At 40.8% G+C, this 14335-nt stretch overlaps 1 protein-coding gene across 2 annotated transcripts in view; it reads left to right on the forward strand.

Moving 5' to 3' along the window:
• The first annotated feature begins 10257 nt into the window (after nucleotides 1-10257).
• Nucleotides 10258-14335, forward strand: part of PPP2R3A (protein phosphatase 2 regulatory subunit B''alpha) — a 216431-nt gene continuing 212353 nt past the window's right edge. The window contains exon 1 of one of the 2 annotated variants that reach the window (XM_082624699.1): nucleotides 10258-10344. The gene's annotated coding sequence lies outside the window, so the exon portion shown is untranslated. Of the gene's footprint in view, nucleotides 10345-10957; nucleotides 11144-14335 lie in introns of those variants that run through there. The other variant, XM_082624701.1, reaches the window with a different exon arrangement.

The following is a 14335-nucleotide window of genomic DNA, read 5'->3' on the forward strand; positions in this document are numbered from 1 at the left end:
CTCGTCAGAAGAGCTGGAACATGTCTGCCCTCGACCTCTAGGGCAGAAATCAACAAGTGTCCCAGAGCAAGAAAAGCACTGTAAAAACAGCAGTGTCACCAAAGGCAGAAAACACATCTCATTCTCACCATTGAGAGTCCCACTGTACTGCTGGTCTCCAGGCACTGGAACTGAAGAGAGAAGAATGTTGCAGAGGCTAAACAGTTGTCCCCACTTTAACGAAATAATTGCCTTCATTGTTTAACTTCACAGTACTGGCAATATATTACTTATATCCTTGAGGGCTCATTTTCCATAGCACATTCTTCAGTGTTCTGCTTTATTGGTGGTATTTAAATGTGTGGTTCTATTTTGCCTTCTAGGATCTATAGAGGCTGGAACTGGAAAACACATTCTCACACATTTCAAAGGGCCTGCCCAGACTCAGGATGTCTGATTCAAAACACTTTTCCAACAGGACAAGTTTCGGGAGGGTAAGGAGAGAACAACTTGCTGTGGGTAGGTCTTGTGGATAAGTCAACAAAGCACAGAGGGAAAGCAACGCAGAGTCCAAGCCCTCTGTGACTAGGGCTGGTATTTATGATTGAGGAGTTGCTTGCAGCAGCCAGCTAGGCTTGGGGGTGGGGGGCTGTGGGGGAGGCATCCATTCCAGGAGGCAAATCTGTACTCACTGATATCCCTTGCTCCCTTCAATCTCCCTCTGAAACTCATCCCAGAGGGGTTAATAAAAATGAACAGAAAATGCTGGTAGATGAGACAAATAAAGTAAAATGTGAAAAGGGTGAAGAATCTCACAGAACAGAAATGGGATTCCATTAAGCCATGAACTCAGAGGAAGAAAAAAAATTGCATCTTTATTTTCACCAACCTCTAACTGAAAATCTAGCATTTCCTTCAATAATGAATGGAAGCAATATACCAGAGCAGTTTCACGCCACCAATGACTTTGTCACCAATAGAATTCACAGATATCTTCAATTAGCTTTATGGCTGTTGCCAGTATCTTGAAATATCATTTTTGTTCAACGTTACTTTGAAATTGTGATGGCGAATAAATTTGTCACTAGATCTTAACGTTTAACCTGCTAATAAAGAAGTGCATAGAAATATACTGCACATCTGTTTTAATATTTTGATAACTATATTTCAATACTTGGTTTCCTTTGTGATCCTATGTATTTTATGAAATAGATTTTAGAACACTATTCTCAGAAGAGAGTCATAGGCTTCATAAACTGCCAAAGGGGAAAAAGGTGCAGAACCCTTTCATAAGGCAGTTGCAGAGTAGTTGGAGGGTACAGTTCCTTCCCATCAACCCAATTCAAAAACGTTTGAAAAAGACTTTGGTGAAAAAAAGGAAGAGGGGGTAAAGATATAACTTTAGCTATGCCTAGGGACTATGCAATTCACTAGGGTATGAAACAGGTTAAAGGCATGGACTTAGAGAGTCTCTTGGTTAAAAACAAACAAACAGATGGTTCAGGAGGAATAACCTAGGTGACCCTAGATCCAGTGTCCTGTGTCCTGATAACCCCAATCTGGAATATATGGTAGACCCACATCTTCTCCAAGAAACTGATGTTAATTCAGTTGGGTGTCCTTACAACTCTGGGAACGAATGTAGAAATAAATAGAATAGGAGCTTTTACAGCCAAGTTTCACTTCTCCATCGATTTACAAAAAAATTAAGCAGATAGTCCAAAGAGTTCCCATATACTCTGCACCCAGTTTCCCTTATAATTAATGTCTTACGTTAGGATGGTTCATTTGTTACAATGAGGAAACCAATATTGACACATTATTATTAATTAATGGTCATAGTGTATTCAGATTTTTTTAGTTTTTGGTTGTCATGTTTCCTAGGCTGTTCTTAGCTGTGGCAGTTTCGCAGACTTTCCTTGTTTTCACAACCCTGGCAGCTTTGAGGAGTACAGGTCATATATTTTGTAGGATGCCCCCAAATTGGAATTTGTCTGATGTTTTTCTCCTGATAAGACTGTGGTAATGTTTATTAGGAGGAATATAACAGAAGTAAAGTGTTATTTTTATCACTTCATATCAAAAGTGCATATTATCAGCATGATTTATGACTGTTGATGTTGTGTTTGATCACCTGGCTGAGCTAGTGTTTGTCAGACTTCTCCACTGTAAAGTTGCTTTCCTCCTATTTCCAGACTGTACTCTTTGAAAGGAAGTCACCATGCACAGATCACACCCAGAGAGTGAGGAGTTATGTTCCCCTCCTTGAGGTCAAAATATCTACATCAATTATTTGGAATTCTTCTGTATAGGAGATTTGTCTATTCTCTCCTATTTATTTATTATTCAATCATTTACCTCAGTATGGAATCATGAGTATTTATTTTGTACTTTGAGCTTTAATCCAATACTACTTTATTTTCTTGCTCAAATTGTTCCAACTTTGGCCACTGGGAACTCTTCCAGTTGGTTCCTGTGCACCTTTGACGTACCCCCATCAGTGTGTTTTGTTTTGTTTTTTAATCACTTCCTTACTTTATGATACTATAAGATTCTCCAGTATCATCTTATATATTTCCTGCCACAACCTTAGAATCAACAATTTCTCTAAGGAGCCCTATTCCTTTTATTGGAGAGTGATATTAGAAACCACATTCTGGACACTAGGTGTACTCCTTGTTACTGGAATGCCCAACTGATTTTTTACAAACATGTAAAAGGTAGTCAGTGTAGGAAGGATAACCATTTCAACAAATGGTGCTGTAGCAATTGGACATACATGGGGGTGGGGGGGGGGCAGGGAGGAATAACCTTAACCTAAAATTCACATTCTGTGTAAAAATTAACTAAAAATGAATCATAGATGTAATGTAAAACATAAAACCATAAAACTTTTGAAAGACAATACAAAATCTTCAGGATCTGGACTAGGTGAATAGTTCTTAGACTTAAAACCAAAAGTATGATCCAAAAAAGAAAAACTGATAAATTAGACCTCATCAAAATTAGAAACTTTTGCTCTAAAAAAAGCCAAAATTCTATTAAGAGAAAGAAAAAACAAACCACTACAGACTGGGAGAAAATATTTGCAAACCTCATGTCCAATAAAAGACTACTATTTAGAATATACAAAAAAATCCCAAACTCAACAGTGAAAAAATAAGCAATCTAATTAGAAAATGGGCAAAAGACATGAACAGACATTTCACCAAAAAGGATATACAGATGGTAAGTAAGCATATGAAAAGATGCTCAATGTCATCAGCCATTAGGGAAATGAAAATTTAAATCACAAAGACATATCACTACACAGAGAAATGAAAACATATGCTCACACAAAAACCTATACAGGGATGTTCCTAGTAGCTTTATGCATAATAACCTCAAACTGAAAACAACTCAGATGTCATTCAACAGGTGAATGGTCAAATAACTGGAGTATATCCATACCATGGTATACTACTCAGCAAGAAAAAGGAACAAAGTAATGACATACACAGCAATTTGTGTGACCCTCCAGAGAATTACACAGATGTCAGTGGTTGCCAGGAGCTGGAGCTGAGTGACGGGGTGGGCAGTGGGAGAGGGATTGACTATAAAGGAGTGGCACAAGGGCATTTGGAGGGTTGATAGAAATATTCTATTCCTTGATCATTGTAGTGGTGGTTACACAACTGTAAACATTTGTCAAAACTCATAGGATTATACACTCAAAGGGGTAGATTTTATTGTATGTAACAATATTAACTCAGGGGACTTCCCTGGTGGTCCAGTGGGTAAGACTCCGTGCTCCCAATGCAGGGCCCAGGTTCGATCCCTGGTCAGGGAACTAGATCCCACATGCATGCTGCAACTAAGAAATCCACATGCTGCAACTAAAAGATCCCGCATGCTGCAACTAAGACCCGGCGTGGCCAAAATAAATAAATAATATTAAAATAAATAAAAAATAAAATTAATTTCAATGATGATTGCACAGCTCTGTGAGTATACAAAAAATACTGAATTTCACATTTTAAATAGGTGAATTATATGGTCTGTGAATTATGTCTCAATAAAATTGTCACAGGAAGGAAGAGAGGGAAGGAGGGTGGGAAGGAGGGCGAAAACAAAAAGAAAAACTAAAAAGAAAATCAAACACAAACTTCAAACTTTTCAGATTTCCCGAAGTAATCACATTCCCCCTTCAAGGAAACAATGTCTCAAGAAACTTCTGCACATATATCTAATGACTTTATTCTGTTGTAGATGTCCTTCTTCTCCATATTGTGCTCTGCTAATTAAAATCTTGTGTGGTACATCTGACTGAGCCTAGGTCATACCCTCCCATAGCTGCAAAGAAAGTGGGGAAAGTGAGTTCTGGTTTCAACCTGGGAGTCAGAACTCCTAAAGGTGGAGATTCCCCAAATAAAGGAAAGCTATTCACAGATGCTAAGACACTGTAAGAATATGATAGAATGTTCACTATGCTCAGCCACATGTGGAAAGTGAGTTAAAGCAGGGCAAGGTGGGAGGTAGAGGGACCAGTTAGGGGGCTGGTTCAGGCCCACAAAGAGAGACGGATGTGATCTGAACCACTGATGGCTGAAGCAGCAGTAATAGAGGCAGAGAGGAGCAGACAGATTTGAGAAACAGTTTGAAAGAAAAGTCAGCAGAATTTGGAGATTTGTTCCACAAGAGCGATGAGGAAGCAGGAGGAATTAAGAATGTCTGGCTTATGTTAAAAAAAAAAAATTTCTGGCTTATGTAACTGAGTGGATCATGGGATCTTGATGGAGATGAGCAAGAAACATGGGGGCAAGAGCAGGTTTGGGAGTTAGGGGAAGGAGGAGGGAGTACCCTAAATTCTAGATATGTTACTGGTTTCTGGTATAATTCCACTATGGTGAGAGAACATACTTTGTATGACTTGAATACTTTTAAATGTATTGAGCTTTGTTTTACAGTACAAAATCTGGTCTATCTTGGTAAGTATTCCATGTCTATCTAGAAAGTATGTGAATTATTTTATTGGATGGAGTGTCCTACAAATGTCACTTAGGTGAAGCTGCTCGATAGTGTTATCCAAGTCTTATATATCTTTGCCAATTTTCTGCCTACTTGTTCTACCAATTACTAGGAGAAGGGTTTGAAATCTACAACTATGATTGTGAATTTGTCTATTTCTATGTTTGCTTCATGTATTTCAAAGCTCTATTATATTAAGTATATAAACATTAGAATTGTTATGTCCTCTTGATGAGTTGACCCCTTTATCATTATGAAATGACCTTCTTTACTTCTGGTAATATTCTTTGCTCTGAAATCTTTTCTTCTGATTAATTTTTCTTTTGTTTGCATAGTAAATCTTTTTCCATACTTTTACTTTTAACCTATTTGTGTCTATGTATTTAAAGTGCATTCCTTGTAAGCAGCATACTGCTGTGTCTTCTTTTTAATCCAGTCTCTTCCTTTTAACTGGGGGTATTCAATCCATTTACATTTAATGTGATTATTGATATGGTTTGGTTAAAGTCTATCATCTTGTTAATTGCTTTCTACATTTCCAATTGATTATTTGTTGCTTTCTCCTCTTTTTGTATGTTCTTTTGGATTAATTTAAAAATTCTTTGTTTACATTTTAACTCCTTTTTTGCTTTGTTAGCTCTTATTGTCTGGTTATTTTAGTAGTTACTTTAGGGTTTATAGTATGAATCCTTCGCTTATCAAAATTTAAATTCAAGTGAAATCGTACCACTTCATGTATCCATACTGTATAAGAAACTTACAACAGCATACTTTTATTTCCTCTCTTAGCCTTTTTGCTGTTTTTGTCATTATAAATCTCAAAATTGGGTTGCCAGATATAGCAAATAAAAATGAATGACACCAAGTAAAATCTAAATTTCAGATAAATAACAAATAACTTCATTAAATAAGTATGTTCCATGCAATATTTTGAAATACTAAAAAGGTAACAATTATTTGAAATTCAGAGTTAACTGGGCACCCCATATTTTATCTGGCGATCATACCCATAATACATTGTATTTTTTGTTTAATAATAAAACATCTTTTAAAGAGATTTAATAATAACTTTAAGATTTTATGTATTTATAATGCAGTTACTATTTTTTTGCTCTTCCTTCCTTTCTGTAGATCCATAATTCCATTTGGTGTCATTTTTCCTTATGCATGGAGGACTTCCTTTAGCATTTATTGTAGTACAGGTCTGCTATGATTAATATTTTTAGACTTTGTACATCTGAAAAAGTCTTTATTTTGTCTTCATTTTTGAGATGAGAATATAATTCTAGATTGATAGTTCTTTTCAGTACTTTAAAGATGTTATTTCACTATCTTCTTGCTTGCATTGTTCCTAACAAGAGATCTGCTGTTCCTCTATATATAACATGTCTCTTTTCTCCTGCTACTTTTAAGATTTTTCTCCTTATTACTGATTTTGAGTAATTTGATTTTGATATGCCTTCACGTGGGTTTCTTTATGGTTTTTTGTGTTTGGATGTGTTGAAATTCTTAGATCTGTGAGTATATAGTTTTCATCAATTTTGAAAATTTTAGGCCATCATTTATCCAAATATTTTTTGTCACCATCTCTCTCCTTTGGAGACTTCACTTACATATGTTAGGCTACTTAAAATTGTCCCACAATTCACTGATTCTCTTTATGTTTTCAAACAAATTTTTTCCTATGTATGCTTCATTTTGGAAATTTCTATTGGTGTGACTTCAAGTTCACTACTCTTTTCTTTGGCAATACCTAATTTGTCACTAATCTATCCAGTGTATCTTTTTTTTTACTATTTTTTGTGTGTGTGTGTGTGTGTGTGTGCGGTTCGCGGGCCTCTCACTGTTGTGGCCTCTCTCGTTGAAAGGCACAGGCTCTGGATGCGCAGGCTCAGCGGCCGTGGCTCACGGGCCCAGCTGCTCCGCGGCATGTGGGATCTTCCCGGACCGGGGCACAAACCCGCGTCCCCTGCATCGGCAGGCGGACTCTCAACCACTGCGCCACCAGGGAAGCCCTATCCAGTGTATTTTTATTCAGACATTGTCATCTTCCTCTCTAGAAGTAGAATTTGGGTCTTTCTATGCATCTCATGTCTCTGCTTAACTTTTTGAACATTTAAAACACAATTAGGGTAACTGTTTTAATGTCTTTATCTGCTAATACTAACATCCATGACAGTCCTGGGTTTGTTTTTGATGGATTGACTTTTCTCTTTATTATGGATTGTATTTTCCTAAATCTAATCAAGTCGCTAGTTCTATTATCTGTTTATGAGAAATACAGGGGTAGAAGAACATGTTAAACAACACCTCAGGGGTGTAATCAGTAAAGTGCAGAATGTGGAAAAATCCACAGGACCTGTTGATTTCTTCAGTATATAAAGTGCACAGAAAGAAAAAGGTTTAAGAGTTTTCACTAAATACAATGTGATGGAAATTCCCTGGCGGTGCAGTGGTTAGGACTCCTTGCTTTTACTGCCAAGGGCCCAGGTTTGATCCCTGGTTGGGGAACTAAGACCCCACAAGCTGCTTGGTGCAGCCAAAAAATTAAATTAAATTAAATTAAAATTTTAAAATAAATAAATAAAAATTAAAAAGAAGCATTATTTTTTTAAAAAATATGATATTAGGACCTTGTCTGAATCCTGATTTGAAGAAATAAACTATTTAAAACATTTATGAGAAAATTGGGGAAATTTGAATACTGGCTAGATGTTAAGAAATCATTAATTTTTAAAGATAAATGATTTTGTTGTTTTTAAACATAGACCTCAGTTTTTAGAGCTACATAGTAAAATATTTATGGGTGAAATAATACGCTGCTGTGACTTGCTTCAAAATAATCCAGGGAGGGAAAGAGAAGGTGAGGATACAGCTGGAAGAAATTGGCCATGGGATGGTAACTGTTAAAGCTGAGTAATGAGAGATTAGTAGTTCACATATTATTCTCTCTGCTTTTGCAATATTTGATCTTTTTCCATAATTAAAAAAATCAGATGTTCTCTTCTCTGAAAAGGTTTGCCATACTGTCTCCCTACACCTAATAGAATTAATTGTGCTCAGGAATGTTCCCCTACCATCCAAATAAATTAAACTCTCATTTATTTTCAAATCGTTCTCCCTAATTCGGCCATAAACCCTATGAGAGCAAAAATGATGTCTTACTCATTTTCTATTCTTTGTATTTCCATCACCAAACCACAGAGCTGGGATGCTCAATAAACCATGGCGAATTGGCAGCTCTCCACCCTAATTCGCCAAGGTGTTTACGACAGAGATGCCGACTCTGTCGTACTGAATCAAATTTCAAGTTAGATGTTGTGTCCTTTATAAATTCAAGTCATACTGCATATAAATGTATGGCAAAGGAGCCCAAAAAGCTCTAATGTTAAAAATTCAGGTAATAAAACTGTCAAGGCAAACCAGGAATCCAGCAGAGATTGGCAGGGTCAGCAGTACTAAAATTGTTGTATAATTCATTGTGTACTTCCCTTCCTTACAGGTATACATTACACTGTGACCTTTGCAAAGCCCTTCCGTCCTGCCCTGCCTTTCTCACATGACTGCTCTAAGTCTCAAGTAAGATAACCTAATGCACACGAAAGGGCTTTTTTTAAACTGGAAAGCAGTATAAGGTTTAAAGTATAATGACCTTTTTCTAAGGCATGAAGGCATCTTTCAGAGCACATCTTTTTAGCTATTGGAAGATCTGACCCTGGATGAAATTGTTCAGTAGGCAAAGCATGTTTGGGGTGATTATACAGTTGACCCTTGAACAACAAGGGTTTGGACTTTGCAGGTCCATTTATATGCAGATATTTTCAATAAATATGGTACTTGGATTTTCATGTTACAAATCTTTAAATGTGGGGAAAAGTTTTGTTTGATTAGAGATTGCAGTATGTGGAGTGAAAACAACTAGGGTTTTGAGTCCTGATTCTATCCACTTTTTCAGCTTCCTGCCCTTAGGTGAGTCATTTATCAATTCCTTTGTTTTTGAGGTAGAGATAGCAGTACAGAGGACTTTCCACTGCAAGGGAGGTGGGTGGGTGATAGACGGCCCTAACCTGCCCAACCTTGTTCAAGGGTCAACTGTATATATATATATATATATATATATATATATATATATGTATACACATATACATATATATATGTATATATATATGTATATATATGTGTGTATATATATATATATATAATATTTTTCTTTCCTTGAACTATAATACACACACGGCACCTACTATATGCCCGGTGCTGTGCTAGGTGCTAGTGACACAGAGTGAGGACAGCTAGGTGTCCAGGACCTATCCTTACAGGCCACCTAATCCCTGGCTATTTTTAAGTCTTCACATACCCACCTACCTCCCACCCCTAGGTGCTCCTTACTCATGCTGATCAATCTCCTGATTGACTTATTTTTTAAGTTGTTTACATCTTTATGTATTTATTGATTTATCTTTTTAATTAAGAATTTCACATTTTTCATATGTGCTCTTAGCACATGATTGTGGGCAGGTGGCCTATGAGTTCCTGTGTCAGTTACAAGGAAGGCAATTTTGGGAGGACCTTCCCAAGCTGAGTCCCCCCAGCTTGCGATGAGATTTATGTTTTAAACCAGACCATTTCACATGGTGTTAAATCTCAGGAGTGGTTATAAGGGTGTTATGTCTCAGGATAATCCATAAGTTGTACATTGGTTTTATACGGCTTTCTATATTTGTGTTATATTTAACAATAACTGTTAAAAATAAATATCTCTTCTTTCAAAATTCACACAACTTGTTCACTATATCATAATGACATGTGGCGCAGGTGCTGGCCACAGGTTGGATCGGAGTGACAGGGAGTGTCTGGTCAGCGGTGAGGGCTACCTGTCCACCGCCTCTGGCCTCAATGGAACCATCCAGTCGGCTACAGGAGGGCAAAACAACTAATGAAGATAACAACAGCGATAACAGTGATAATAAATCAGAGTGCAACTCTCATCAGCCAAATCGTAGTAAGCACTACGAATCGCATCTCCGCAGGCCCGCCATACAGGGGACTGCACGGACAGCGGCCCTGGCGGCTCTTGCGGCGACCCTGAGTGCCCCCTTTCACTCTCTGGCCGGCAGAGTGGGCGGGGCCCTCTGGGAGGGGCGGAGCCTGGCGGGAGGGCGGGGCGCCGAGCCCGCAGCAGAGGGTGGGGCTGAGGGATGGGAGGGGGTGGACGGGCGGCTGGGCGGGGCGCGCTTGGGCCTCAGCTCCTCACGCGCCGCTTTCCCAGCCCACATCCCGCGCCGCCGGGAGCCCTGGCGGCCAACGCTGTGTGCGCGAGCGGAGGCAGCAGCCAGAGGAGGAGCCGCGGGCGCTGAGGTAAGCGTGGGGCCGCCCGCCGCGCGGCCCGGGGCCCTCGCGTCCCGCGTTCGGCCCGCGGGTTGTGGCGAGGGCGGGGGGCGGTGCGCGGAGGCCCGGGCGGGCGGGGCCGGGGCCTGAGGGCGGGGACCGGCCTGGCCCCAGGGGCCGGCGGGGTCGGCAGGGTAGCGCGGCGCTGCCCCTGCTGGCTGAGCCGCGCAAGTCGGGGTTCGAGGCGGTGCGGGCACCGCCGCACGCCCGGCTCGGTCCCGGGCCTTGTCAGCCCGGGCGGTGTGGAAACGGCCTGCCCCGGGGGCGCCCACGGAGGAGGGAAGGCGGGGGACGGCCTGGTCCCTCCCACTTTCGGGGGGTTGGGGGGCCAGTTCGCCCGTACAACCCTCGGGAACTTGTTAATAGGAAAGCTTGGCAGAGAAACAAATGCCAACGTTTTGGAAGAACTGAGAGTCACGTCGTTAGGCGCTGAGCCTTTATTTTCCTTCCCCGCCCCCTGACCAACCTCGGCCCGACTTGGCCAAAGAAGGATGTGTCACCAGCTCGCGGCCTCGGGCGGGATCCCGGGGCCGGCTGGGAAAGGGAGTACCTGAAACAAAGGTAAACAGGGGTCGGGCTGACCCCGGCCTTGCCCCGCGCCCGCCGCTGGGCCGCCCCAGTGGGTCTCGCTCCCGCGCCGACCCCGGCCGCCGCCTCGGAGGGGCTTTCTCCTGGGGGACCTCTCGATGGAAACCAGCTGGCCGGCCTTGGAGTTGATGTTGCATCTGCACTCTGCTATGCTCACATTATTCCCAATCCTCTGACTCTGGTAAAGCTTAAGGAAACTGTATCCAGTTTTAGTGGTCAGCAAATGTAAGGGAGGATACATTGCTCTTTGTAAATTATAAGGTATTTTCTTATTAGGAAGTGGTCTGGAAACACGAAATAAAAATTTTTAACACGTAAGCAAAAAAAAGAGTGATTAGTGTGCCTTCCAAAATCTGAGGAAGTCTTCCTCCTCAAATCTTTTATGTACAAAACATCGCCCAAACCTTCCGTGCCGAGCATTTTTCTTTGTTCTTCGTTAGTCTCAGGCCTCAGTTTCTCATAGAGCACCCAGTCTGAGACCCTAAGAATAGCCATACCAGAGCAGAGCGTGTGTTTCCAGCTCGGTAGGCAGCAGGCTTGTGTTATAGTAGAACGCCGTTTTCTTTCTTGCTCATACTATTTTAAATTACCTCCATTTCCTCTCTTCCAGGAGTATCCATGACTTTTAGTGGAAGCCTTTTTAAAAATGTATAGGCTAATTTATACATACAGTTTATTCACACTTATTGCACCCTGTCCTCTCTGGCAGAAGAACGTACAGCATGAGATACTTGTGGGAAAACTTGAATCTTTTCTAACTCAGGGAGCTCAGAAATTGAGGACAGAGGAAAGAAGTGTTTTTTTAAAAATGGAAAGCTTTGGAGAAGTCTTTACCAGGACCAACCTGGCTGTTGAGTTCAAAAAACAGCTTTATCTACGAATAATCTGAACTTTAAGCAGTTAAAGATTTATTTGTATTCATAAGGATTTGCATATTTTAAAATGCAGCTAACATTTTGGAGATTGAAAGGGATATACGACTTTTTCTTAGTCTGACTTAATTTGGCCTTGATGTTTAGCTGAAACCACTGCCCTAAGAGAATGAAAGGTTTGTTTCAGCAAGAAGGGAATAAAGGAGATGGGTAATATTGGGGTATGGGCTACTTGAGGGGGGTACCTGTTCAAACCATAACTTTGCTTTTAAATGCTTCAGAGGCTTCGCATTACTTCTGGCAAACAGTCTACACTGATATGGTCCATGCCACCCTCCAACACACAGCTTAAAGCTTTACTTCCTCTCTGAAGTTTTTCTTGACATCCTCCTCACCCCACCTCCCCCCCCAAAAAAACCCACTGCCTGGAATAGAATTGGTCACCCTTTTGAGTATGACCGTCCTCTAAATTAGAGGTACCATTGACATTTTGGACCAGATCATTCTTCTCGTGGAGGCTGTCCTGTGCACTGTAGGATGTTGAGCAGCATTCCTGACCTCTGGTTAATAGTTACCAGTAGTCCGCCTGCATACACATACAGTTGTGACAGTCAAACAGTCACACAACCCACACCACCCACACTCAAAAATGCCTCTAGACATTGCCAGATGTCCCCTGGGAGGGCCAGAATCACCCCCAGTTGAGAACCACTGTTCTAAAGGGACTGCTGTCTTAACACTGATGACACTGCATTGTCCTCATTTGCTTCTGTGTCATTTTTTCTACCCTGCTGGGTTTGAAGGTAAGAGCAGTCATTCATTTAACAAACATCTGAGAGGGAGCCTACCTTGCCAGCCAGACCTTAATTTAGGTCTGGGAATACAGTGGTAAAAGCCACGGATGTGGTCTCTGCACTCCTGGACCTTAGAGTCTAAAGAGAGTGACAGGCACGTACATGTATAATTATACAGTTCCTCGGTACAATTGTGATAGATTCTGGAAGAAGTACAGGGTGCTCTGAGTACATAAAAAAGGGGTACTGACCTAGTTTGGAAACTAGGGAAGGTTTCTTTGGGAAGTAACCTATAAGGGGAGGTAGACTGAAGAATAAATAGAAGTTACAAGGTAAAGCTTAGGGGGACTATATTCCAGGCAGAAGGAGCAGGACCTTTTCTGGGAATTCAGAGGCCAGTATGGCTGGAGGATGGAGAGTGATAGGGGCCGGATGATGCAAAATGAAGCTGGGAAAGTAGGTGAAGGCACGGTGAGCAGCAGTTCTCAGTCCAGCCTGTTTATCAGAATCACTAGAGGAACTTAAAACAATACTAGTGCCTGGGCCATGCTCCAGGCCCATTAGATCAGAATGTCTGCAGTGGGTCTTATTTCCTCCCCCAGCTGCCACTTTCCTCATACCCTCCAGCAGGATAACCACTGTTAGTAGTTTTATGTATCATTCTAGACATTTTCTGTGGCATTCAAGCAAATGCATATTCTTTCCTCCTGTTGTTCACACAAATGGTAGCATACGGTACACACTGTTCTGTTCCTTGTTTTTTTCTCTTTACAATGTCCTGGAAATCTTTCCATTCCAATATATAGTTTTCTTATCCTTTTGAATGACTGTATAGTATTCCATTGTATAGATACACCACAGATTATTTAATGGATCCTCTACTGAGGGACATTTAAACTGTGTTCCTCTGTTGAGGGACATTTAAATTGTTTCCAGTAATTTTTACTATAGCAAATCATACTATGCATACGCTAGTTCACACGTGTGTGAATATATTTGTAGGATAAACTCCTAGAAGTGGAATTGTTGGGTCAGATATATACACACACACATTTGTAAATATTTGTGGTTGTAAAAGATTACTCTGGTCATATTGGAGCAAATGGCTTGGAAGGAAATGAGTGGATGTTGGAGAAAACTGATTCTAACTAAGATTACAGTGTGTTATAAAGTGAATTGTGTCCCCCTAAAATTGCTTTTTGAAGCCCTAATCCCTAATGTGACTATATTTGAAGATAGTCGTTAGGAGGTAATTAAAGTTAAATGAGGTCATAAGGGTTGGGGCCCTAATCCAATAAAATTGGTGGCCTTATAAGAAGAGGAGGAAGGGAAGGCCATGTGCACACAGTGAGAATGTAGCCATTTACAAGCCAGGAAGAGAGTCCTTACCAGAAACCAACCTTGTTGGACCTTGATCTGGGACTTCTATCCTCCAGAACTGTAAGAATGTTAATTTCCGTTGTTTAAGCCACCCAGTCTATGGTATTTTATTATGGCTCCCTGAGCTGGCTAATACAGTCAGCCTTTAGTATCTGCTTGGGATTGGTTCCAGGACCCCCCTGGATACCAAAATCCACGGATGCTCAAGTCCCTTATATAAGATGGCGTAGTACAGTCAGCCGTCCATATCTGCAGGTTTACATCCATGGATACAAAGGGAAAACTACACTGTGGAAAGGTAGAGAAAAACTGATAGCTGGGACCAAG

Source organism: Mesoplodon mirus, assembly GCF_964341445.2.
Source record: "Mesoplodon mirus genome assembly, chromosome: 6".
NCBI classification, from domain to species: domain Eukaryota; kingdom Metazoa; phylum Chordata; class Mammalia; order Artiodactyla; family Ziphiidae; genus Mesoplodon; species Mesoplodon mirus.